Source organism: Nerophis ophidion, linkage group LG05 (genome assembly GCF_033978795.1).
Source record: "Nerophis ophidion isolate RoL-2023_Sa linkage group LG05, RoL_Noph_v1.0, whole genome shotgun sequence".
Taxonomy (NCBI): domain Eukaryota; kingdom Metazoa; phylum Chordata; class Actinopteri; order Syngnathiformes; family Syngnathidae; genus Nerophis; species Nerophis ophidion.
This window is the reverse complement of record NC_084615.1, coordinates 1,881,572-1,905,140: the sequence shown is the minus strand read 5'-3', so window position 1 is coordinate 1,905,140 and position 23,569 is coordinate 1,881,572. Positions and strand designations below refer to the sequence as shown.

Sequence of the window (23,569 nt, the reverse complement as noted above, 5' to 3'; positions counted from 1 at the left end):
TTACTGTGCTCTCTAAGAAGAGTGGAGTGTGGCTGGATTGATGCCTTCTGAAGTTGACAATGATATGCAGTTCAGGTCAAAAGTTTGGACACACCTCATTCACAACACAGCTGATGGTCCCAACCCCATTGATAAAGCAAGAAATTCCACTAATCAACCCTAATATGGCACACCTGAGAAGTGAAAACCATTTCAGGTGACTAGCTCTTAAAGCTCTTCGAGAGAACGTCAGGTGCTTGCAAATGTCATCATTCATAGTTTTGATGCCTTTAGTGACAATCGACAATGTAAATACCGTATTTTCTTGAATTGCAGCCGGGGCGCTGATTAATTGAAAACCTCTTCTCACTCCGGCGCTTACCAAAGGCATGCGCTAAATTTAGGCATGCACTTAAAAATTTGAGTGTGATGTAAGGATACCATCCTGAAAACTACATTTCATTAAAAAAAACTTTATTATTGTCTTACCTTTACTTATAAATGAAGTCCATGCGCAGCTCCTTCTGATCAAAAGCATCGATAACTTATTTATAGAAGTCTTCCTTATCTTTCTTCAGTTTTAAAAGTCTCTCTGTCTCGATGGAGATCTTCCTTTAACACCTCCTGCTTCGACTGAAAGTCCAGTTTATAAAACTGTTTTATTTTAGATATGTAATCCTCCATGTTAAAAGTGCAAGCGAGAGGAAAAAATAAAGGATGGCTGCTCACTCTTGCTGCTTGTTGTCACTTCTTCTGCAGCAGAGTAGTCGCAAGAAGGATCACTAGCGCCCTCTACCACCAGGAGGCGGGAGTCATTTAATGACTCCTATTTGACACATGCAGCTACGGTATATTAATAAAACATAGCTGCTTACTGTTCTTTTTAGCATATTCAATAGCTTGGACCTAAAATCCTACTGAATAGATCTTAATCTTCTTCACTTTATGCGATTTCAAATTATTTAATTCTGCCTCCTTCATTTTCAAAATGATGACAGGTGAAGTGTCACTCGTGACGTGACGAGTTTGACCCGCCGGAAATTCCAGGCATATACTTATTATTTTGCAAAATGAGTTTGACCCGGTGGAAATTTTAGACACGCGCTAATAAAAATAATATTTTGCAAAACGAGTTAGACCCGGCGTTAATCCTCAGCCGGCGGTAATGCTAAGCATGCGCTAATTATTTTTGCGAAACGAGTTTGACCCGGCAGTAATTCTAAGCAGGCGCATACTATATACCCGGCGGCAATTCAAGGAAATACGGTCGTCATGAAAATAAAAAAGACAGATTGAATAAGAAGGTGTGGCCTGCACTGTACACTGAGACTCAGACACACACATTAATACACAGACACCTGAGTTGGATTACGCACGCACAGATTGAGATTTGCATTTGCAAATCATTTTTCTACAATAATAATGTATTGCACATCATGCACTATCAATTTTGAAGTTACTTAATATTATATTAATAATCAGGCTTGCTGTGAGCCAACATCAAGAAGGGAAACAGTGACACGAACATGACACTTTCCTGTTTAGAGTGGGCGATTCCATTGGAGCTGTAACGTTTACACTTCCAGGATGCATGTTGATGATATTAGAGAATGTATAACTCTAGCGCCCACATGTGTCATAAACGGCGTCGCCAAGCCCACCCCCTTTTTTTTAATGTGGATTATGTGTCTTTTCCATGGATTCATTTCTCAGAACACTTGTGAGCATTTGTCTCTCCCATCCTGATGTCCGACTGCACGCACAACAATGACTGTCTTGACTTTCCACTCAGCTTTTTACTGGTCAGTGTGGACTGGAGATACGCTGTAAAGCAGGGGTCTCAAACATGCGGCCCTGTGACGTCACACAGTGCTGCCAATGTAAACAAACAATGGCAGATACCACTGCAAGATATAGCGACATTAGCTCGGATTCAGACTCGGATTTCAGCGGTTTAAGCGATTCAACAGATTACGCATGTATTGAAACGAATGGTTGGAGTATGAAAATATTGAAGAAAAAATTGAAGCTATTGAGCGAATAGCTATTGACGCTATTCATAGCCATAGCATGGCCGAATAGCTGCGTTAGCATCGCCGGTAAAATGTGCGGACCAAACGATCAGAACTTTCGCATTTCTTGACACTGGAGCAACTTAAATCCGTCGATTGGTAAGTGTTTGTTTCGCATTAAATGTGGGTGGAAGGAAACGTAATATAGTTGCAAATGCATCTACAGGTTATCCATACATCTCTGTGCCATGTCTGCTTTAGCACCGCCGGTAAATAGCATGTTAGCATCGATTAGCTGGCAGTCTATATCAACAAAACTCACCTTTGTGATTTCGTTGACTTTATCGTTGCAAATGCATCTGCAGGTTATCCATACATCTCTGTGCCATGTCTGTCATCGCCGGTAAAATGTGGAGACACTTTGGTACATTCAATGGGGGTCTGGCGGCTGACACTTTGGCATCTTGGGGCCAGTGGTGCAACTTGAATCCCTGTTAGTGTTGTTACACCCTCCGACAACACACCCACCAGGCATGATGTCTCTAAAGTTCCAAAAAATTGTCGAAAAAACTGAAAATAACAGAGCTGAGACCCGGTGTTTGTAATGTGTTGAAAATGAAAATGGCGGGTGTGTTACCTCGGAGACGTCACGTTCTGACGTCATCACCACATGAGCGATAAACAGAAAGGCGTTTAATTCGCCAAAATTCACCCATTTAGAGTTCAGAAATCGGTTGAAAAAATATATGGTCTTTTTTCTGCACCATCAAGGTATATATTGACGCTTACATAGGTCTGCTGATAATGTTCCCCTTTAAGAGGACACTGTGGAAGCACTGCCTTAAAAGCGTCCTCTTCAACCTGTACAGACAGCGTGCCAGCCCAGGTACATGTTGTAGTTAGCATAGATAGACGCAGTAAGTGACTGCAAGACATATTTGATCAACAGCCATACAGGTCACACTGAGGGTGGCTGTATAAACAATTTTTTTAACACTGTTACAAATATGTGCCACACTGTGAATCAATCAATCAATCAATGTTTATTTATATAGCCCTAAATCACAAATGTCTCAAAGGACTGTACAAACCATTACGACTACGACATCCTCGGAAGAACCCACACCGAATAAGAATGACAAACACATTTTGGGAGAACATCCGCATCGTAACTCAACAGAACAAATATCCAGAATCCCATGCAGCCCTAACTCTTCCGGGCTACAATATACACCCCCTCCTCCCCAACCCCGCCCTCTATTGTAGCCCGAAAGAGTTAGGGCTGCATTGAATTCTGGGTATTTGTTCTGTTGTGTTTATGTTCCATCCATCCATTTTCTACCGCTTATTCCCTTTCGGGGTCGCGGGGGGCGCTGGCGCCTATCTCAGCTACAATCGGGCGGGAGGCAGGGTACACCCTGGACAAGTCGCCACCTCATCGCAGGGCCAACACAGACAGACAGACAACATTCACACTCACATTCACACACTAGGACCAATTTAGTGTTGCCAATCAACCTATCCCCAGGTGCATGTCTTTGGAAGTGGGAGAAAGCCGGAGTACCCGGAGGGAACCCACGCATTCACGGGGAGAACATGCAAACTCCACACAGAAAGATCCCGAGCCTGGATTTGAACCCAGGACTGCAGGACCTTTGTATCGTGAGGCAGACGAACTAACCCCTCTGCCACCGTGAAGTGTTTTGGATTTCCTCCCAAAATGTGTTTGTCAATCTTGTTTGGTGTGGGTTCACAGTGTGGCGCATATTTGTAGCAGTGATAGTTGTTTTTACGGCCACCCTCAGTGTGACCTGTATGGCTGTAGAATAAGTATGTCTTGCAGTCACTTCCCTGGGTCTGCAGAAACCTCATACCAAATGTGACTGGGTCTGCACACTGTTTGTATGGCGGAAAAACGGACGAGACGGTAGTTCTTAGAGAACACCAAAGGCTGTGCCATAACGACACGCCCTTACTATTGTTGTCCGGGTGAAAGCTGGGAGAATGATTGCCCCGGGAGATAATGGGGAGGGGCACTGATAAATGGGTGTTTCCCCGGGAAATCGCGAGAGTCGGCAAGTATGTTGCTAGGGCGGGAAAGCCATTCAAAGAAGGTGAATTCATTAAAAACTGCATGTTAGATTATTTTAAGACAACTTTTCTTGCGGCCCAGCCTCATCCAGTTTCTGCATCCAGTGGCCCCCAAGGTCAATTGAGGAATCTTCTGAGCTAAATATAATATTTTGCTTTGACTCAGTACTTTATGAACTGTTAGTTGTAGTCATATATTGTAAAAGGCTGTTTGTTGTCCAGGGCATTAATTGACCTTGAAAGATCTTGCAGGGATTGTAACGTCAAACATTTCCTCTCAGTCTGTGGTACGGGTACGTGGTTTCCATCTAGTCTAAATATGTATTGCATACTGTAAGGATGTTTATACAGTGTGTTGGCCAACATATTAAATATATTTGTTAAATAAAACCTTTGCTTGATTTTAATGAATACTCTGGCCTACTATGCTACTGTATTTTAATCGTGCCATTATGGTGGTTCTTGTCCAGCCAAGTTTTGTGGTGGCATTGTTGAAAAAGTTTGACAACCGTTGTTCTAACATAACACAAGAATATATATTTCAATAGTGTGTGAGTGTGAATGTGGTCTGAGTTGGCGACTTGTCCAGGGTGTACACCGCCTTCCGCCCGAATGCATTTGAGATAGGCTCCAGCGACCCCAAAAGGGACAAGCGGTAGAAAATGGATGGATTTGATGATGATGGATAGTGTAGCGGGCAGCACAGTGGAAGAGGGGTTAGTGCGTCTGCCTCACTATACGAAGGTCCTGGGTTCGATACTTCGCTCGGGATCTTTCTGTGTGGAGTTTGCATGTCCTTCCCGTGACTGCGTGGGTTCCCTCCGGGTACTCCGGCTTCCTCCCACCTCCAAAGACATGCACCTGGGGATAGGTTGATTGGCAACACTAAATTGGCCCTAGTGTGTGAATGTTGTCTGTCTATCTGTGTTGGCCCTGTGATGAGGGGACGACTTGTCCAGGGTATACTCCGCCTTCTGCCCGAATGCAGCTGAGATAGGCTCTAGCGACCCCGAAGGGAATAAGCGGTAGGAAATGGATGGATGGATGGACAGTGTAGCTGTATTCTGTCTTTGCAACATCAATAATGTTAATTTTTGAGGTTTTAATATTAATAACAATATGTTGACTGTACAGCAGTGCTAATGTTTTGTTTTGCAGACAAAACATCAAGCATTTAGAAGCGTTTTTTTTTTTTTTAATTATTTTTTAGGAATTTATTAATCAATCCAACAAAACAATACACTACAATACCATAATAATGCAATCCAATTCCAAAACCAAACCCGAGGCAGCAACATTCAGAATGACAATAAACAGAGCAATTGAGAGGACACAATCTAAAAGTTGTGAAACAAAAATCAACAACAGTATCAATAGTAGTAACGATTTCAACATAGCAGTGATTAAAAATCCCTCGTTGACATTATCATTATAGACATTAATTTTTTTTTTAAAAAAGGAAAAAGAACAATAGTGTCACAGTGGCTTACACTTGCATGGCATCTCATAAGCTGGACAACACACTGTGTCCAATGTTTTCTCAAAGAGAAAATAAGTCATATTTTTGGTTAATTTAATTGTTGAAACAAATTTAAATAATGGATCCCATATTCCAATATACGACTCATTATTACCCCGTACCTAACCGAAACCCCCGTACTGTAACATTCAATCCAAATACACTTAGCGTTACACCCCTAGTGTGGAGGGAAATGGCTCTTAAAAATATTACTTTCATCATTCTGTGGAATATGAGCAAACCGGTTGTGTCTGCAGCGATCACTTTGTAAAAAGTTTGTTTGAACATTTGATATGTTTGCGATATCTATCCGTGTTGGCCCTGCGATGAGGTGGCGACTTGTCCAGGGCGTACCCCACCTTCCGCCCGATTGTAGCTAAGATAGGCTCCAGCGCCCCCTGCGACTCCGAAGGGAATAAGCGGTAGAAATGGATGGATGGAGAAGCATCCTGTGATGCAATCAAGTTTATTTTCTACTATATTAATCGCCTTTGAGAATAAATGTTACACAATAAATGTTGTGATAGTTGTTCCAATCCACCGAATCTTCTTTCTCGATTTTCGTAACAGAAACTAAAAGCTTAGTTGTCGTTGTGCAGGAAAGCCAAGCGCTTTATTCGACATGGATGACGACATTATAGCATCTTTGGTGATGTTTCTTAGTGTCAAGAAAATATCCTTAACAGTAATAATAAACTCGATGAACACATCTCCGGTAGTGAAGTGTAGTGTGAATTATATTTACATAGCGCTTTTCTCTAGTGACTCAAAGCGCTTTACATAGTGAAACCCAATATCTAAGTTGCATTTAAACCAATGTAGGTGGCACTGGGAGCAGGCACTACCACTTTATTTAAACTATACTGGCTAAATGGGAGTACTTTTCAGTAGAGAGTCAATCTCTACTGCAATAAACTGTACACTGACTACAGCTTAGATGTGGGGTGTCTTTTTTTCAGATAGATCTGTCCCCCTTTCAACACGTTGATGTTGAACAGCTGTGTTTTTTCCATTGTTGTTGCTAACCAAAAAACATGTTTTCTGTGTCCTGGCTGGTCCATCAATTGAGAAATAGAAAGTGCTATAATGCTGTAGGTCAGGCCTGGGCAATTATTTTGACTCTGGGGTGGGCTAAATTTAGAGAAAAACATGTGTCTGGGGGCCAGTGTGTGTGTGTGTGTGTGTGTATATATATATATATATATATATATATATATATATATATATATATATATATATATATATGTATGTATATATATATATATATATGTATATATATATATATGTATGTATATATGTATGTATATGTATGTGTGGGAAAAATCACAAGACTACTTCATCTCTACAGAAGTGTTTCATGAGGGGTTCCCTCAATCATCAGGAGATTTTAATGGAAGCATTCACATACAATGGTTTATATAGGGCAGAGAGTGGGTGGGTACAGGCAGGCGTAGGGTGTGGTGAATTTCTAATGTGTTACCTAGGAGGTGTTTCCATCTGTGACGGCATGTTGATATTTTTTCACTGCGCTTGTTGAGGGATGACAGGTCTGGATGATATATAATAAACAGTTTCTCTTTTAAGCATAGGTTGCATCTTTTATTACCACTGTTGTAAGGTGTGCTGGATGCAAGAATTTGCCATGTTATTGAATATTCAACATTATTGTCTTTGAGGTTCCAAATGTGCTTGCTGAGTTCTGTAGAATTCCGCAAGGTCTGGTTTCTAAAGGAGGCCTTGTGATTATTCCATCTGGCTTTAAACGCTCCTTCGGTTTATCCTATGTACGTGTCGGATATGGTAATGTCCTTGCGTGTTACCTTTGCTTGGTAAACGACTGATGTTTGTAAGCACCCCCCATTGAGAGGGCAATCAGGTTTCTTGCGGCAGTTACATTCCTTATTGGTTTCAGAGTCGTTTAGTCTGGGGGCAGGCAGTCCTTTTGCAATTGCTTTGTTGTGGTTCGAAATGATTTGTTGCATGTTATTCATACAGCTGTAGCTCAATTTAATGTTGTTCTTGTTGAATATTTTTCTTAGGGTGTTGCCTTTGGGGAAGTGTTTGTCGATCAGAGTGAGGAACTTGTGGCCGATATTGGTTGAGACGTTTTTGCTGAATGGGGGGTTGTACCAGATTATGTTGTTTCGTTTTCTGCTCTTTTTTGGTTGGTTTCCTGGCGTGGGTTCATAGGTGAGGGTGAAGTTGTATCCGCTTTCATCAAGTGCTTTCTGGTACGGGGGGGTTGCTTGGTCGAATTCAGCTTTGCTAGATGACAGCATCGATAGCCTTTTATTAATTCCGGTAGGTATTCTTTTGGTGGTAGTGGGTGGGTGGTTGCTGTCGTGGTGCACGTATTGGAGTGTTGTGTTGGGTTTCGTGAATGGTTGGTAGCTGTTATTTCTCAGGTTGAAAGTGACGTCGAGGAAGTTGACGGTTTGCTTGTTGGCTTCAATCGTGATCCGTAGGCCGTTCTCTTTGAAGATTTGGCATATGCGCTTCTTGGTATTCTCGCTGCTCCTTGGCGAGGGCGGCACACTGCCAGTCCATCATCACGGTAAATACCAAGGTTCAGGTTGAGGCTAGCAAGCTGGGAGAGGAGGAAATTCCCAATGAGTTTGCACGTTTCTGCTCCGTCAAAACTCCCCATAGTAACGTCAAATGTTGAATTGTTCTTTTTTTGCCCTGGTGTACTGTTGTGGATGAGTATGTATATATATATATATATATATATAATATATATATAAACACATAACTTGCACGAACTGTAGTCACTGACATTGGTTTTCTGAAGTGTTCCTGAGCCCTTGTGATGATATCCTTTACACACTGATGTCGGTTTTTTGATGCAGTACCGCCTGAGGGATCCAAGGTCACACTTACGTGCTTTTATTTCTCAAGATTCTCTGAACCTTTTGATGATATTACGGTCGGTAGATGGTGAAATCCATAAATTCCTAAATAGCTCGTTGAGAAATGTTATTCTTAAACTGTTTGACTGTTAGCTCATGCATTTCTTGACAAAGTGGTGACCCTCGCCCCATCCTTGTTTGTGAGTGACTGAGCATTTCAATTTCAATTTATACCCAATCATGGCACCCACCTGTTCCCAATTAGCCTGTTCACCTGTGGGATGTTCCAAATAAGTGTTTGATGAGCATTCCTCAACTTTCTCAGTCTTTTTTGCCACTTGTGCCAGCTTTTTTGAAAGATGTTGCAGGCATCAAATTCTAAATGAGTTAGTATTTGCAAAAAATAACAAAGTGTACCAGTTCGAACGTTATGTATCTTGTCTTTGCAGTCTGATTGAATATAGGTTGAAAAGGATTTGCAAATCATTGTATTCTGTTTTTATTTACAATTTACACAATGTGCCAACTTAACTGGTTTTGTGTTTTGTATAAATAGTTTGGGTTTAGCAGGTGACACTTTTATTTTTAGAGTAGACTCTGGAGGGATGAAAAGCTTTGAGAAAATGAAACCAGGTTGGACTGCATTCGAGGGACATGGAAAGACTTACAAATGTATTCATGGAGCGCAGGAAGCTCCCAAAAGTGTCGGAGTACATGTCAAACATGTTGTGGGTCCCTCGGGGGCCAGTACCAGGTGCCTCCCTTTGATGTCGATTAAGCTTTTCATCTTACGGGCTCCCCTCATTCGTCCGTCCTGCACCTTTGCTGCAAATTGACATCATCTCAGCTTGCTCACATGAAAAAAAAAACCCCACATCTGACATCAGTTGATTGTGTTTTGGTCATGTGTTTGGCGGCCGAGAGTAGATGCACAGTAATCAGCGTGTGCGCACTGAAATAAGGCTTAGCCGCGGGGTAGGGAAACATTCATTCCTGTGTTGCGCAGCAAACTGCAGAAACATTCCTCATGGCTCTCATGTAGGATGACTAAGGCGGCCGGGACATGTGAAGCGCACACATCCAAATGAACTTTGATGTAAACGTCTGCGTAATTACTTTTCTTGCACGCTAACTGCTCCAACTGTGGGAACTGGCTGGACCGGGCCTGCAAATATAACATTTGAAATATTTGTCATTGAATGATGCTGTGACCAAGCTAGGACCATAACTGTGAAATAAAAATACCCTATTTCCTTGAAATTTCGCCGGGTATATAGTATGCGCCTGCCTAGAATTACTCGTTTGGCAAAATAATTAGCGCATGCTTAATATTACTGCCGGCTCTGGATTAACGCTGGGTCAAACTCTTTTCGCAAAATATTATTTTTATTAGCGCATGTCTAGAATTTCCGCCGGGTCAAACACGTCACGTCACGAGTGACACTTCACCTGTCATCATTTTCAAAATGGAGGAGGCTGGTTTCAATAATTTGAAATTGCATAAAGGGAAGAAGATTAAGAGCTATTCAGGAGAATTTAAGGTCCAAGCTATTGAATATGCTAAAAAGAACAGTAAGCAGCTATGTTTTATTAATATACCGTAGCTGCGTGTGTCAAATACGAGTCATTAAATGACTCCTGGCTCCTGGTGGTAGAGGGCGCTAGTGATCCTTCTTGCGACTACTCGGCTGCAGAAGAAGTGACAACAAGCAGCAAGAGTTTATTTTTTCCTCTCGCTTGCACTTTTAACATGGAGGATTACATATCTAAAATAAAACAGTTTTCTAAACTGGACTTTCAATCGAAGCAGGATGTAATAAAGGAAGATCTCCATCCAGACAGAGAGACTTTTACTACTGAAGAAAGATAAGTAAGACTTCTATAAACAAGTTATGGATTCTTTTGATCAGAAGGAGCTGCGCATGGACTTCATTTATAAGTAAAGTTAAGACCATAATAACGTCTTTTTTTAAATTTTAATTAAATATGCTTTTCATGATGTATTCTTACATCACACTCAAATTCATAAGTGCAGGCCTAAATTTACCGCATGCCTTTGGTAAGTGCCGGAGTAGGAAGAGGTTTTAAATTAATTAGCACCCCGGCTGCAATTCAAGGAAATACGGTACTCTATTTCCCGGACTATAAGGAGCACTTAAAATCCTTTTTTTCCCCTCAAATCTCGACAGTGTGCCTTATAACCCGGTGCGCCTAATGTACGGAATAATTCTGTTTTTGCTTACCGACCTCAAAGCAATTTTATTTAGTACATGGTATAATAAGTGTGACCAGTAGAAGGCAGTCAAACATAAGAGATAAGTGTAGGCTGCACTATGATGGGAATATGACTCAAGTAAACAACATCAACATTTCATATGTTCCATTGAAAATATAGAACATTACACACAGCGCTCAAAAATCTATTAAAATGTTTTAGTACGACTTAAGTAAGCTATGAAGCCGCACCGCTTGATGTATTGTACTGTGCTTCAACATACCAGTATTGTTATGGTGTGTGTGTATAAGGTAAAACATCATCTTGTTCCGCAATATTATGCAAAATAAGCTTTTCTTACCTTCTGGTAACTGCTGATCCATATTTGGGATCTGCATAAATCCTGAAAAATTGCGCGCATTGCCTTTGTAGTCCGTGTTGACTCCGTAGTTGATAAGCTTAGTCTTTTTCTCTATTTTCTTGTTATGTTGCTGTGGAAGTTGCCCTCCAGGGGTTTCTTCGGACCACCAAGCACTGACATGACAGCCCGGTTCCGGTTCACAATACTGTTTTATTTTTCAATAAAGTCTGTCTCTTGCTTTCCAGCAATTGTTTTTGTGTCCGTCTCAGGCTCGCTCTCGCTCTTACTACAGCTCCAACACCTTTCTCCTTCCGGCTGATTAGATAACCAGGCCCGGGTGGGCCATCTACGCACCTGCTTCGTTGCAGGCCCACAGGCCACGCTCCCCTCAATAGTTTCCTTTTGTTCCCATTTCTAATATAAAGTAGTGTAAAGTTCTTACTTATATCAGTCAGTAAACTCGCCATGAAAGCACTAAAACATATCGGTGTAGTGACTTTACATTATTCACCCCAGGAACTTTAGTTATTAGAGAGTTCTGCTTGGACGTTTTTTCACGGGACACATTTCCAGTGTTGTTGTTTCCGGATGAGGAGATGCTGCTCCGTTATTGATTGAAGTAAAGTCTGAATGTCATTAAAACAGTTAGCTCCATCTTTTGACACTTTTTCCACTCCCATCCTTGCACGCTACACCGCTACAACAAAGACGACAGGGAGAAGAACCAGTTGAAGGTGAGCCACGTAAATAAGATACTTATCAATCAATCAATGATTATTTATATAGCCCTAAATCACTAGTGTCTCAAAGGGCTGCATTTCATATTTGACTATGATCTGTAAAACATAACTTGTGCAACATTTTGACCAAAGAACCACCATTACATGTTATTTAGACCACAACAAAGTTTTTTCAATTTAGAAAAAAATAATAATTTGACTCTTTAAAATTGCTTCGAGGTCGGTAAGCACAACCAGAATTATTCCGTACATTTAGCGCCCCGGGCTATAAGGCGCACTGTCGAGTTTTGAGAAGATGAAAGGATTTTAAGTGCGCCTTTATACTGGGGAAAATACAGTAATGGTAGACTATTTGAGTTTTGGGAAGATAAAAGGATTTTAAGTGCGCCTTATAGTCGGAAACATACAGTAATGGTAGACTATTTGCTTATGTTGAGGAATTTTCCAATTTTTTCCAGAATGCCCGAAATAAGTTCAATTTCATTTCAGCAAGTCTCATTTACCTGTGCCTAATTTTAAGAAGTATATCCCAGTCTTAGTACATCCTACTTAAGCTTGGCACCCTGACATAGTTAGTATAGTTTCACATTATTATATACAGTATTTTTTTCCGATAGATTTAGAGTGTGAGAGAAAACTTGTGGAGAAAGAGACAACGCCACACATGTTGCCTCGTTTGTGCTTTGGAAAGATTACAAACAAACGACGATAAAAGCCATAACTTCTTTGGCGGGGGACGTTAGTAGTTCCCGTCAGCTATATACAACTTTTTAGTGTTCTCATCATTGTCATCGTTGGACACAATCAACAGTTATTTTCTGAGAAATAAGCTCCCGCTGGTGTGAAATGCACAGCCGGTCCAGACTTTTGGACTAACGGTGGAACTAAAAGCAGACTGATTGTTATTCAGCGCTGAAGGCAACGTTGTGACTTTATGAGCTTCGGCAGAGTCTGTGTTTGTGTGAGAAATGACCTGCAAACAGTGTGTGTGCGGTCCTGCTAAAGCACTTCTTCAACACCCCAAGAAGCATAAAATGGCTCTCGGCGGAGCAGGTCTCCATTCTGCCTATCACTCCATTAAGCCGCCGCGCTGCTCCACTCGGGCCAATGTGCAAAACAGCTGTGGAAAAAGGCCTCATGCCTTTTTTTTTAACACCGTGTCCCCTTAGAAATGTTTTTCCTACTCTCCCCACTTTTATCAGAAGTATAGAAATTCCCACCCACTCCTGTCATGTCACACTGGTTCCTCTCCAAGTATGACATGATGGAGCTCATCTGGATCGCGTTAGGGTGGGGCACCCTGCGGAGATGCGTGGATGGGAATGTCATTGCTGAATCAATATGGTCTCAGCAGCATGTTTGGGCTGACGGAGTGCAACAAACACTTCATCATGCCGCTTTTCATCCAAGAGCTGATGGACCCTCACGACGCGTGAAATGTATCGTACGGCAGCTCCTGATTGTTCAAAACACTTACAGCTTTGTAAATGCAGATCCTAAGATCGGTCAGGCATGGATCTACATATTGTAGTTCACCTACAGTAGGACGGTGTTTTTCGACCTTTTTGGAGCCGATAGGTTGATTGGCAACACTAAATGGTCCCTAGTGTGTGAATGTTGTCTGTCTGTGTTGGCCTTGCGATGAGGTGGCGACTTTTCCAGGGTGTACGCCGCCTTCCGCCCGATTGTAGCTGAGATAGGCGCCCAAAAGGGAATAAGCGGTAGAAAATGGATGGATGGATGGATGGATAGACATTAGAGATGCGCGGATAGGCAATTATATCATCCGCATCCGCATCACCAAAGTCGTCATCCACCCGAACCAACATTTTATCAGGACCGTACCCGCCCGCTGAAATACATCAGAGTTTGTCCGCCTTTACTACTCACAATGCTATTTAAACCTGTTTCACAGAGTAATGATGATAATTGGAGCCACTAATGTTCCAGCGACAATCCAATAGCGTTCATCCTGATGACAAGAATATGGGCGTGCTGTGAAGCCATTGCCTTTGACACCTTCAACAACATGTACAAAATGATTGTTGGTCCGGCAACATGTTGTGTGCAGCTTCCGCAATTACACGTTCAAGATTGAAAGGCATACTGGGTGACAGAGTACACTGATGGTTGTGATATAAACAACTTTAACGCTTACTAATATGCGCCACGCTTTGTAGCCACACCCAACAAATTGACAAACACATTTCGGGAGAACATCCTCACAGTAACACAACATAAACGCAACACAACAAATACCCAGAATCCTTTGTATCCGTGACATTCCCTGAATATATTTTACACCCCCGCGCCCCCAACCCCGCACTCCTTAACGACACACGGGGCGGGGGTGTTTGCTGATAGCGTGGTGTATAAAATAGTCAGGAAGTGTCTGAATACAAAGGATTATGGGTATTTTTTGTGTTGCATTTATGTTGTGTTACTGGGAGGATGTTCTCCCGAAATGTGTTTGTCGTTCTTAATTGGTGTGGCTTCACAGCGTGGCGCATATTACTAAGAGTGTTAAAATGGTTTCTATCACAACCATTAGTGTACTCTGTGTCACCCAGAATGCCTTGCAGTCGTGTGCGTGTGTCTGCAGAAGCCACACACAACATGTTGCTGGACTGACAAGCAGATCGTACATGTTGTAGAAGGCAACAAAGACAATGGCTTCATAGCACGCCCTAATACTTATTATCTGGGTGACTACCGGCAGTCATTCAGGAGAATAATATTGTCTCCTATTGTCTTCTTCGCTTTGTGACACGGGTCTCAAATAGCACTTTAAATGGCAAAGGATACAGATCACAGAACCATGTATTTACAATATTTCCGGATGGTTCAACCGCCACCCGCCCGAATCTAATTAAAATCAAATTTTTCGTCATGTCAACCGCCCGACCCGCGGTCTCATCCGCGGACTCCACGGATGAGACCGCAAACGGCGCATCTCTAATAGACATACTTGCCAACCTTGACACCTGCGATTTAGGGAGGTGGGGGGCGTGGTAGGGGGTTGGGCGAGGGGCGTTGTTAGGGGTGGGACGTTGTTGGAGGCGTGGGGGGGGGGGGGCGCTGGAGCTTATCTCAGCTACAATTCGGCGCAGGGCAGTGTACACCCTGGACAAGTCGCCACCTTATCGCAGTATGTGTAGAAATCTTTATTTATAATTGAATCACTTGTTTATTTTTCAACAAGCTTTTAGTTATTTTTATATCTTTTTTTCCCAAATAGTTGAAGAAAGACCACTACAAATGAGCAATATTTTGCACTGTAATACAATTTAATAAATCAGAAACTGATGACATAGTGCTGTATTTTACTTCTTTATCTCTTTTTTTCCAACCAAAAATGCTTTGCTCTGATTAGGGTGTACTTGAATTATAAAAAATGTTCGCAGGGGGTACATCTCTGAAATAAGGTTGAGAACCACTGCTCTAAAAGCCGTAGATGTTATTGTCACATATGCATGTACAGTAGATGGCAGTATTGTCCTGTTTAAGAGTGTCGCAACATTGCTGTTTACGGCGGACAAACTGCTTTAAGGTAGACGAAAACGTGACCGCTGTTGTTGTGTGTTGTTGCCACGCTGGGAGGACGTTAATGAGACTGCCTAACAATAAACCCACATAAGAAACCAAGAACTCGCCCTTTATCATTCTACAGTTATAACGTCATTGCAGGCACTCTGTTTATATTGTGGAAAAGCGGATGTGAAAACAGGCTGTCAACACGTCACTCGGGTCCGCACGGAGCTGAAGGGCGCGTGGCCTCCAGCTCCGCCTGAATTTCGGGAGAAAATTTGTCCCGGGAGGTTTTCGGGAGAAGCGTTGAATTTCGGGAGTCTCCCGGAAAATCCGGGAGGGTTGGCAAATATGCAAGTAGAGATGTCCGATAATATCGGACCGCCGATATTATCGGCCGATTAATTCTTTATAAGGTATTATCGGAAATTATCGTTATAAGTTTCAAAGAGTAAAATGTATGACTTGTTAAAACGCCGCTGTACGGAGTGGTACACGGACGTAGGGAGAAGTACAGAGCGCCAATAAACCTTAAAGGCACTGCCTTTGCGTGTCGGCCCAATCACATAACATCTACACCTTTTCACACACACAAGTGAATGCAAGGCATACTTGGTCAACAGCCATACACGGTGGCTGAATAAACAACTTTAACACTGTTACAAACATGTGCCACACTGTGAACCTACACCAAACAAGAATGACCAACACATTTCGGGACAACATCCGCACTGTAACACAACATAAACACAACAGAAGAAATACCCAGAACCCCTTGCAGCACTAACTCTTCCGAGACGCTACAATATACACCCCCGCTACCCCCTACGCCCCAACCCCGCCCACCTGAACCTCCTCATGCTCTCTCTAATAACACAATTTTTAAAATAATTTATCAAAAAATAATAATGAATACAAATCAATGTTGCTATGAATTATTGATTGATTTAAAGATCAAAAGGACATAAATACAACAACAAAAACATGAAAAATATCAAATTAAATTTTTTTTTCCCATACTAGTTATATACTAATACTAATTATCCTATTGATTGTTATTACAAATATACTAAATCAATTACAATATATTATGTGAAGCTGATATCGAGATTTAAGTGTTGAATGAAAAATAAAAAAAAGGATGACCTTTTTATGAGTGTGGCACTTTTGGATTTTAGTGGAATTTAATAACTGTCTTTGATTAAAATAAAAAATTAAAAATATAAAGATTCCAATCAATTTGGCTATGACTTATTGATCTATTTAGGGATCCAATTACATCACATGAAATATTTCACTTTGAAAATCTTTTGGGGAAAAATATTGTATATTTCGTATTTTGCCTCCAAAAAATAGGGTTTCGACAAAAAACTCGTAAAAAGTAAAAAAAAATAATTAAGTAGAATTAGCGATTTAAGGGTTTCATGAAAAAAATAATATATGACTTATTTTAAACCTTGTTTAATTAAGACTGAAACCCTTCGGGGTCCCCTAAGACCTAACTTGAGGGAGCCCCAACAATTAAAAAAAAAAAAGTGTATATTGTATTGGTTTTGAAATTCAAAAAATATCAACTTGTTCCCCGCCTGCTTTGATTTTTCAGTGTGCAACCCTCAGTGGAAAAAGTTTGGACACCCCTGGCCTAAGACCTTTGATGTTCCCGTTGGGTCAACTTATGCACAGTCAGACCAGATCCAGGACACAGCCTGACCGCTTTGATAACTTCAGCTCCTCTGTGTACCATAGGGCAGACCAGGTGAGGGAGACTATCACTTTTTTCAATGCTGCATTAAAGTCCAGGATGGAGGATAGACTGTTATTGTAAAAATCCACACGGTTCGAGACTGAGGATGGAGGTGGGAGACGAAGCTGGAGATGATGACTGAAAGACGGGGAATCAATGTTATTCAGGTTCCTAAATGTTATTGTGCATTTTGCTTTTGCTTAGGGGGACTTTCTTGCTAACTGCTTGATGGTCAGATACACAAACCAGTGGGGGCTTAGTGACTTTGAGGGAGTCGCTGATAATTAAGTCCAAGCTATGGTCTTTATTGTGGGTGGAGACATTGACATGTTGGGCGTGGTTAAGGCGGGGCTCTGCAGGCGCATGCGGTTCGTTAGCGCCGCCCTAGTGGCTGCCTGTACCTCTTTCAGAGATCTGTGAAAATGGAAAAAATATATTTTCCAAACATGACACAAACCTTCCTAATTGTCAGAAATCCCCCTGTTTGTATCAAACATGCTTCACTGATGAGAGTATTTGGCAAGCACCGTTTTGTCCTACTAATTTCAGCGATCCTTGAACTCATCGTAGTTTGGTGAAATGCACAACTTTCTCCGACGCTGCCACCGAAAGGCATGTTTCATGCCACTCCTTCTTCGTCTCATTTTGTCCACCAAACTTTTTATGCTGTGCATGACTACACAAAGGTGAGCTTTGTTGATTTTATTGATTTGCTGGAGTGCTTATCAGCCATGACTGCAAACCAATCATTGCTAACAGTGTGTGTGTGTGTGTGTGTGTGTGTGTGTGTTTTAAATTGGCTGTCTTTTTACATGTGACTATTTGCTACATTTCTGCCGCTAAAGAGTTGTGTGTCCGTATTCAGAGGCGTGTATGTGAAAAGCAATCTGTGTCCAAGACTTGTGCGCGCGTACAAAAAATGTGCCTTTCTGTTAGCAGAATCGTGCGAAGCAGGAACCCTGACTGGCTGTTTTTTTTTTTTACACTTGACTTTTGCGGCACTCAGAGTTGTGTGTCCGTGCAGCAATTCAAAGTTGTAAAAAGAGTTGTGTGTAACGTCACCTTGCCTTCCCCGATATTCACCACTAGTTGGCGCCTTGCATCCACTCACACTTGTTTTGGTGATGAAGCCAAGAACAATTATGGTGGACTTTCCATCAGCTTCTGTAAATAAAGGTTGATGCATTAGCAGTAGTTGTCAGACGTAAAAATAGGTTATCAGTTATGTTGTAACACACTGCGGCCAAAATGATCACGTTTCCTCCGTCAGGGGGCGGGGCTTCCTGTGAATGGGTGATTGTGAGACCCACGGTTTCTCCCCTTGATCTCCTACCAGGGAAGTATCAATTAATCAATAATAATAACAATAAACTGTTCAGTGGCCTTGTGGTTAGTGTAAAAAATATCAATGGCATATCAAATAAAATAAAAATACAAATTGAATGCCTCTTCTGCGGCGGGTTTGAGTTGGGGCGGGGTTGGTGGTAGCGGGGGTGTATATTGTAGCGTCCCGGAAGAGTTAGTGATGCAAGGGGTTCTGGGTATTTGTTCGGTTGTGTTTATGTTGTGTTACGGTGCGGATGTTCTCCCGAAATGTGTTTGTCATTCTTGTTTGCTGTGCAGTCACAGTGTGGCGTATATTTGTAACATTGTTAAAGTTGTTTATACGGCCACCCTCAGTGTGACCTGTATGGCTATTGACCAAGTATGCTTTGCATACACTTGTGTGTGTGTATGAGGCGCATATATCATGTGAGTGGGCCGTGAAGCTGTTTGTATGGAGGAAAAGCGGACGTGGCGACATGTAGAGAACGCCAAAGGCAGTGCTTTTACGGCCCGCCCCCAATATTATTGTCCGGGTGGAAATCGGGAGAAATTCGGGGAGGGGCACTGAACTTCGGGAGTCTCCCGGGAAAATCGGGAGGGTTGACGAGTATGAGTATTAGTGGTGAATGTGGTGTTACAGCTCTAATGTTAATTTGATATTGCCTCAAGGGCCAAATGAAATTACGGGCCAGAGTTTGACTCCCATGTTGTACATTACGAGACACTTGTGGCAATCACACACGAATATTTGAAGAGAAAGAAATGTGCAATGTTGAGCGACGGTTTTGGATAAGCCCTGGAAGAACGGCAGCCTGGTGGGATATGTTTGTCAACAAGTGTGTGTTGTGACCAGGACTACTCAGGACCTTCATTTTGTGAGGCACATGCACTAACCCCTGTTCCACCGTACTGCCCGGATATTGTTCAGATAAAATTGAATTTAAGAACTTGCACACAAAGCAACTATGATGTGTGCATTTTCTACGCATGCGTACAAAGTCACTGTAACAGACTTCTCAAGCCGTCGTGTGGGTTCCACGGACCATCAAGGAAGGACATAGCGGCCGGCAGGTTTAGACTTCTTTATTTTTCAATAAAAGACTGCTTTTCAGCTGCTCCGTCTGCCGCTCACTCTTCTGGTTGCCTTTCTGCTTCGGGCGTCGTCTTCTCTCTCACGCTCTCAGTCTCTCTCTCTCTCAGCGTCAGCTTCCCTCTGGCTCCTTCTCGTCTCTCCGCCTCTCCTGCTGACGTTCACGGCTGTCGCCCTTTTGTACAGTGTGAGAGGATCACTCAATTGTTACTAGCTGCGCCATCCACACACCTGATCTCTAATAAATGAATGATCTTTATTGTCAGTGTGAATGTGCAGGTACAGGTCCAACGAAATTTAGGTTGCTTCGCTGAGGTGCTTTGCATTTAAAAAAAAGAAGAAACAACACAATATAGAGAAACAACACAATATACACAATATGTCCTAAGACCACTCTAAGAGGCAATGGAAAAAAACGAGACAATAAAAAGTATAAAGTGACTAGTAAAACTGACTAGAGAGGAGTAATGCTGAGTCAGTATTTCACACCTCCTATCCTGTGCAGGCTTTTTATTGTGGATTAAATATGTAAATAAATATGGTAATAATTGTCAAGTTGGCGTGTAGCCACTGATTGCACAGTCCTGGATCCTGATTGACCGGTGCAGGGAGTTTTTATTTTTTATTTTATTTTATTTTTTTACATTCCAGCTGCGTTTAGTGCTGTTATGGCCCGGGGGTAGAAACTGTTCTTGAGTTTATTTGTGCGGGTTCGCATGGTTCTGAAACGTCTGCCGGAAGGCAGCCGTTCGAAGTGGTCGTTGCTGGGATGGGATGAGATCTTGACTGCGGCGTCGCTCGAGGCGAGCCCCGCCTCGCCGCTTGCTCGCCGTCCACACCTCCTCGCCGCCATCTTGGGCCGGGCTATGGTGTGCCCTGCCTCGCTGTTGGACTACCGGCCACGCCTCCTCGCCACCATTGTGAACTGGGCTAAGGTGTGCCCTGTCTCGTTGTCGGACTGCCGGCCACGCCTCCTCGCCGCCATCTTGAGCTGGGCTACGGTGTGCCCTACCTCGCTGTCGGACTGACGGCCACGCCTCCTTGCCGCCATCTTGGACTGGGCTACAGTGAGCCCTGCCTCGCTGTCGGACTGCCGGCCACGCCTCCTTGCCGCCATCTTAGGCTGGGCTGCGGTGTGCCCTGCCTCGCTGTTGGACTGCCGGCCACATCTCTTCGCCGCCATCTTGGACTGGGCTACGGTGTGCCCTACCTCGCTGTCGGACTGGCGGCCACGCCTCCTCGCCGCCATCTTGAACTGGGCTACAGTGTGCCCTACCTCGCTGTCGGACTGCCGGCCACGCCTCCTCGCCGCCATCTTGGACTGGGCTACGGTGTGCCCTACCTCGCTGTCGGACTGCCGGCCACGCCTCCTCACCGCCATCTTAGGCTGGGCTGCGGTGTGCCCTGCCTCGCTGTTGGACTGCCGGCCACGTCTCTTCGCCGCAATCTTGGATTGGGCTACGGTGTGCCCTACCTCGCTGTCGGACTGGCGGCCACGCCTCCTCGCCGCCATCTTGAACTGGGCTACAGTGTGCCCTACCTCGCTGTCGGACTGCCGGCCACGCCTCCTCGCCGCCATCTTGGACTGGGCTACGGTGTGCCCTGCCTCGCTGTCTGACTGCCGGCCACGCCTCCTCGCCGCCATCTTGAACTGGGCTACAGTGTGCCCTACCTCGCTGTCGGACTGCCGGCCACGCCTCCTCGCCGCCATCTTGGACTGGGCTACGGTGTGCCCTACCTCGCTGTCGGACTGCCGGCCACGCCTCCTCACCGCCATCTTAGGCTGGGCTACGGTGTGCCCTGCCTCGCTGTCGGACTGCCGGTTACGCCTCCTCACCGCCATCTTGAACAGGGCTACGGTGTGCCCTACCTCGCTGTCGGACTGCCGGCCACGCCTCTTCGTCGCCATCTTGGACTGGGCTACGGTGTGCCCTACCTCGCTGTCGGACTGGCGGCCACGCCTCCTCGCCGCCATCTTAGGCTGGGCTGCGGTGTGCCCTGCCTCGCTGTCGTACTGCCGGTTACGCCTCCTCGCCGCCATCTTGGGCTGGGCTACGGTGTGCCCTACCTCGCTGTCGGACTGCCGGTTACGCCTCCTCGCCGCCATTTTGGACTGGGCTACGGTGTGCCCTTCCTCGCTGTCGGACTGCCGGTTACGCCTCCTCGCCGCCATTTTGGGCTGGGCTACGGTGTGCCCTGCCTCGCTGTCTGACTGCCGGCTCCGCCTCTCCATAGTCACGTTGCGCCGGCGGACAGAGGGGGAGGGGGTCTTAAACGGTGGCATTGTTGTGGACAGTGATTAGGTTAGGTGGGTCATACCCCGGATAACCTAGAAGGGGCCTAAGACAAACCAAACAGTCCAGTTGCGATCAATTGAATGCCCTGAGATGACAATGACCTGGATGAATGAGAACCTTCATAGACTTTGTAGTGGAAAAGGTTAAGAAACCCTGATGTAGATGAAATATCATAATATGAGCCCTTTGCTTATTTTTGTTTTAATTGAATTTACATTATTTCTTAATAGAAAAATGTCTTCAGTTTCCTACAATCCGATCTTGGTCTGACCTTTTGGACTGGTTAAGAATGACGTCCACTTTATATTGTAATTTCGTATGAAAGCATGTACTTACAGTGGGGCAAAAAAGTATTTAGTCAGCCAGCGATTGTGCAAGTTCTCCCACTTCAAATGATGACAGAGGTCTGTCATTTTCATCATAGGTACACTTCAACTGGGAGAGACAGAGTGTGAAATAAAAATCCAAGACTTCACAGTGTAGGAATTTTAAAGAATTTATTTGTAAATGATGGTGGAAAATAAGTATTTGGTCAAGCATTCAAAGCTCTCACTGATGGAAGGAGGTTTTGATTCAAAATCTCATTCATTCTTTCCTTACCACGGATCAATCGTCCTGTCCCCTTAGCAGAAAAACAGCCCCAAAGCATGATGTTTCCACCCCCATGCTTCACAGTAGATATGGTGTTCTTGGGATGCAACTCAGTATTCTTCTTCCTCCAAACACCACAAGTGGGCAACCCCCCCCCTAGAGGGGGGGGGGGGTTGCCCACATCTGAGGTCCTCTCCAAGGTTTCTCATAGTCAGCATTGTCGCTGGCGTCCCACTGAATGTGAATTCTCCCTGCCCACTGGGTGTGAGTTTTCCTTGCCCTTTTGTGGGTTCTTCCGAGGATGTTGTAGTCGTAATGATTTGTGCAGTCCTTTGAGACATTTGTGATTTGGGGCTATATAAATAAACATTGATTGATTGATTGAAGTTGAGTTGATACCAAAATGGATACATGGATGATACAGCAGAGGATTGGGAGAATGTCATGTGGTCAGATGAAACCAAAATAGAACTTTTTGGTATAAACTCAACTGGTCGTGTTTGGAGGAAGAAGAATACTGAGTTGCATCCCAAGAACACCACACCTACTGTGAAGCATGGGGGTGGAAACATCATGCTTTGGGGCTGTTTTTCTGCTAAGGGGACAGGACGATTGATCCGTGTTAAGGAAAGAATGAATGGGGCCATGTATCGTGAGATTTGGAGCCAAAACCTCCTTCCATCAGTGAGAGCTTTGAATGGTTGACCAAATACTTATTTTCCACCATCATTTACAAATAAATTCTTTAAAATTTCTGGATTTTTTTTCACATTCTGTCTCTCCCAGTTGAAGTGTACCTATGATGAAAATGACAGACCTCTGTCATCATTTGAAGTGGGAGAACTTGCACAATCTGTGTCTGACTAAATACTTTTCTGCCCCACTGTATGTCCACTGCATAGTTCCTTTCCCACAGCACACAAATGACATTCACAGCCCTTTTCTGTTTGACATTTCCTTATTAAATGAGAAAATTTCCATTTTAATTTCCTCCTCCATTTGCATTTGTGCAAAAAAAACAAAAAAAACATTTTCCTGTTAAAAAGTGGTGACAGGAAACGTCAGGTTGGGTTTTCCGACTTCCTATTGCTCTTCTACTTCTTCTTGTGGGCACAAGACCCGTCAGGCATGCTCGGTTGGATGCCAGTGCAGAACAATGAGACTAATTGTCCGTGGCAACACTGATGAAACGTCTCAGACAGAGAGAGGGAGAAAAAGAGCGGCTTG

At 43.6% G+C, this 23,569-nt stretch overlaps 1 long non-coding RNA gene across 1 annotated transcript in view; it reads left to right on the top strand.

The window, feature by feature from the left end:
* The window catches only part of LOC133552483 (uncharacterized), a 179,384-nt gene that overhangs the window by 140,423 nt on the left and 15,392 nt on the right, over nt 1-23,569 (top strand). The window contains exon 5 of the long non-coding RNA XR_009806720.1: nt 16,898-17,050. This is a non-coding gene — a long non-coding RNA (uncharacterized LOC133552483). The remainder of the gene's footprint in view (nt 1-16,897; nt 17,051-23,569) is intronic.